The sequence below is a fragment of the Haliotis rufescens genome, unplaced genomic scaffold (assembly GCF_023055435.1).
Source record: "Haliotis rufescens isolate VD_foot unplaced genomic scaffold, xgHalRufe1.0.p SCAF_12, whole genome shotgun sequence".
In the NCBI taxonomy this organism is placed as follows: domain Eukaryota; kingdom Metazoa; phylum Mollusca; class Gastropoda; order Lepetellida; family Haliotidae; genus Haliotis; species Haliotis rufescens.
Window position 1 is genome coordinate 30,424,163 of NW_025963802.1, and position 4,271 is coordinate 30,428,433.

The window sequence follows — 4,271 nt, forward strand, 5'->3', positions numbered from 1 at the left end:
ACCAAGGGGGCAAAGCCCCCGCATTTTTTTCCGACCCCCAGGGCATGCTCTGTCTACAAAAACCGAGGGAAAGTGTTTTTCCATGCTTATAAACCGAAAAAAGGAACTTAAATCAACATTTATCAACATTTTTATGTTTCGAACATACTTTCCATGAACCTTAGGAAACGCGCGTAAAATATCTGTTGCTGGCGTACGGATCTTGAAAAGGACATTCTAAAAACCAGTGAGGCTTATCAACACCTCTTTTGCCTTGTGGTACACTCACTGGGCTACAGATATAAAGGTTGCGAGTTCGATCCTCGGGAATATAAAGAAAACATTTGTCATTTGATTTTACATTTCATTACCAGGGTACATGTTACAATCTGAACGGAAGTTGTATTAATAAAATACCCAGGACATTATATAAAATCCCTGGGATATTATATAATATCCCAGGGACATTACAACGTCCCCGTTTATGAGATTTAACCCGACTGGAAAGTAAAACCTCACAATAGGTTTTAATGCCTATAGAAAGAAGTCTCTTACTTAATAGCGATCCCAATGAATAGGTTTATAACTAGGGAAAACATGTACATGTATAATGAAGCCTTCAGTATTATACAGGAGCTAACCTGCAGGATTTAGATTGGCCATATTTTTAGGCCATTGACTTTGTGTTTTCATTTTTTCTCAAACTTAGCAATGATAATGATTGTTTTGTAAGAAATGAGAAAATCATGTAAAAGTGCCATTCAAAATTCAAATTTCCATCATCAACATTCTTACTACCTCAGTATCTAAGCAACCGACATCATGATGTGGGTAAGGGATAAGGAAACCTTTAGAATCTAAAATGTTGGTGATAATGCTACATCCTCCTTTCAAACAGTTTGGTCAGAACAGTCAGTTAGCTTGGGATATCAGCTCTGTTTATGATCACACTTATGCAAATACTTTAAAAAATTATCATTGCCATTCATAACTCGATGAACTGAAAAATAACAGGACAATTATTAACCTATCACTGCATTAACCTATATTGCATTAGGTTCCAGACATGCACGGGTAAAACAAGTAACCAGCTCATCTTTCAAACCCAGGTTTTGAAGAGGTTCTCTTCCAAACCTAGATTTTGAAATGGGTCACTTCTAAACCTGCTTTGAGGTTTTACATTTCAAATGTAATACCCAGGCTTCACAAGTAACATTTTATGAACTTGCCTCTTGACGTGAACACAACTGTGTTTGGTGATTGGTTAAAAGTCATATATCATGTTAAGTTTTGTAACCCACTGTTTTCCCACTGAGCTACCAAGGCGGGTGATGAGATGTTGTTCAATTTATGATGTCATGACTCCAGCTAGTCCATGTTGCACATGTTTTTTCTCTCGCATGCTTTGAGCGAATTCCTTTTAAGTTGGACCTGTGAAGATTCCGGGGTAGAATAGGTCTTCAGCAACCCATGCTTGCCGTAAAAGGCGACTAACGGGATCGGGTGGTCAGGCTCGCTGACTTGGTTGATGCATGTCATCGATCCCACATTGCGAGGATCAATGCTCATGATATCAATCACTGGATTGTCTGGTCCAGACCCGATTATTTACAGACCGCCGTCATATAGCTGGAATATTGCTGAGTGCGGCGTCAAACAACAAACCAACCAACCAACCTTTTAAGTTGGATAGGACATGCCTCCGAGGTTTTTGTTGAAAATGTAAAACCTTGAGCTCTTTTTCCTTGTTCACAGTTTTACATTTTCAACCAAAACCACGGAGGCAAGTTTTATCCTATACTTCCTTAATGTTGCATGTATTCAAGTCCATTAGAAGAAGTCATTGTAGATATAAAGGCAGGTATTCCAAACAAAGTGCCTATGGCTGTCAAATTGGCAAAAATATCATTATTTTGTTCAAAATTGGGAAAGTTTTTATTATGCAACATTCAGAGAAATTAACGTTGTATTTTAAAATTGCTTTCATTTCAATAATGTAAAACCAGGCAATAATTCCTCTTCTTTATTGATCAACTTATCAGTGAAATACTCTTCAAAGCATGTATATTAGTTATAACTACAATAGCAGCTAGCGTGAATTGGGATGAGGTTCTTTATACGAGTTTCAAAATTTGCTGCAACAGATCAAGGTAAGTCCCAGAAAGGAGCATCCTTCAGTTGGTTGAGAAGTAGACAAAAGGAGGGAAATGACACATTAGACAAAATAGTGCAGTACATGGACATGGTGTGTGTTTCTTGTTTTTTATATTTTATATTATGTGTTCATGTTAAGTATTGGGGCATCACAAGGTATATATTTGTATTGATGTATCATTAGATCTAGTGTTGCAATGTGTTTTGTATTAGATTTTACAGAGGTTAAATATGTGGCCACATATACGGGTTGATTCTACTTTCAATACTCAAGTTGTCACTACTCAACCTAACAGTCTGTACCATAAGCTGTTCTTGTTTACATGTCAGGGTAATACATAGCTATTTCCTCGAAACTTTTACATCAGCAGCAGACAATGACTACTCAATCCAATCTTACAGAACTGGATTGGTCATTGTTCATATGTCATGTTCATGAAACTGCTTCCTGTGTGCAGGTTGTACAAATCATGGAGAATATTCCAGACCGGAATGAGCTGTTCCTTTTGACAGTGCTGCTGGAATAGCTGGTACTTACACATACTTGTACATAACCAAGATTTTTAGTTCTTGTTTTTGTGTGTAAAGAATCTACACCAGTGCATCTCAACCAAAAATAAAACCTCCATCTTATCCTGAACTGGTGTATGAATGATCTCACCTAGAGTTTTTTAGGCCATCTGTGTAATTGTTTGTGTTTTTTTCATCTCCCATCAGCCCTAAATTACCTGCTGAAATATGTTTAAAAGTGTTTTTATATCCATATTGTATGTTAGAATGTATGTCATCCTCCTTGGTAAAATAGATTAAGAAGCATCCTGTTTCACGTAAAAGGATATTTGAAGAAGAGAATGAAGTTAGTAATTATTTTTGGCCCTTGTTTTTTTTTTCCATCTTTCAAGTTCTCAACACCAAGCAGTAATTCAGCAACCTGTGATAAGAAAACCTATCACTTGCATGCTCAACAAAAGGTTGGTTCTTGTTTGTTATTGCTTTTTTGATTGTTTTTGGTTGTTTCAGGTTTTTTGGTGGGAGGGGGGGGTGTTGGGGTTGTACATCTTTTACACTGATCATGCAGATGATGAACACAAAATAACAATGATCTGGTGAGTTTGGCTTAATGCCAGTATTGCAGTGATGTACACAAAATAACATGGATGGTTCTCTAAACAATTAGAGTACAATTTCAAAGATGGCCACCAATAATTTCATACTGATAAACCACTGTGATGTGTTAACTGATTGATTATTGATTGATCTGTACAGTTATGACCTAACAAAATATTAATTCAGTGGCTTTTCACTGATTGCAATATTTTTCCTAAAGATTTTTCTGTCAGTGTAAAAAAAATTCAGGTTTTTATCCTGTTTCTGTTAGGTCAGGTCATGTAATTTATCATTCAGTTAAGCTTTTGTTAAATTAGCATGGATCAGGAGAATTTCAGAAATAACTGCAGCATATTATATATTGTCTTAGTAGCAAGGGCTGCATTTTTATCTCACCTCACTGAAAGTCAGGTGAGTTTTTTTGAGGCTGTTGTTGACAACAAAAAATGGCTGAAGAAATCAATCTTGATGGAGTTGAAACTTGCAGGGGACGGATGACAAAGTAAACACAATTTATGGATAACATGTGCTTCACAATGGTTTATGTTGAAACATAGCTTTTACAGTGAAATAATTCAACTTGAACTGTGTGTTCCCATCAAGAAATCATAGCAGCCATATTGAAAAGCTGGCCATGTTGAAAAGCCATTATTACACTGCCAGTTTCTTTCAAAAAGTGATATAATTTGATATATGTGAGATGACATAATATATTGTTCAAAGCATTTCAGCTGACCTGGGCCCAGTTGCACAAACCAATCTTAGCGCTACGACTATTGTAAGCCTATGTTAAAGAATGGGAGTTACAATCATCTTAGTGATAAGATCGCTTTGTGCAAGTGGGCCCAGGTCTGAATTTTTGTTTGGATGTTTGTTTCAAGGTTCGAAAATTGGAATTTCAATATGGTCGCCAGGTATAAATATAAAGTTCTTATTATCAAAAACTTAAAGGGACAGCGGTCTGAAATTGATGGATGATATGGTAACCTTGTGTGGTACGAAGTTTTTCAAGACATTTGAAATCAAGTATG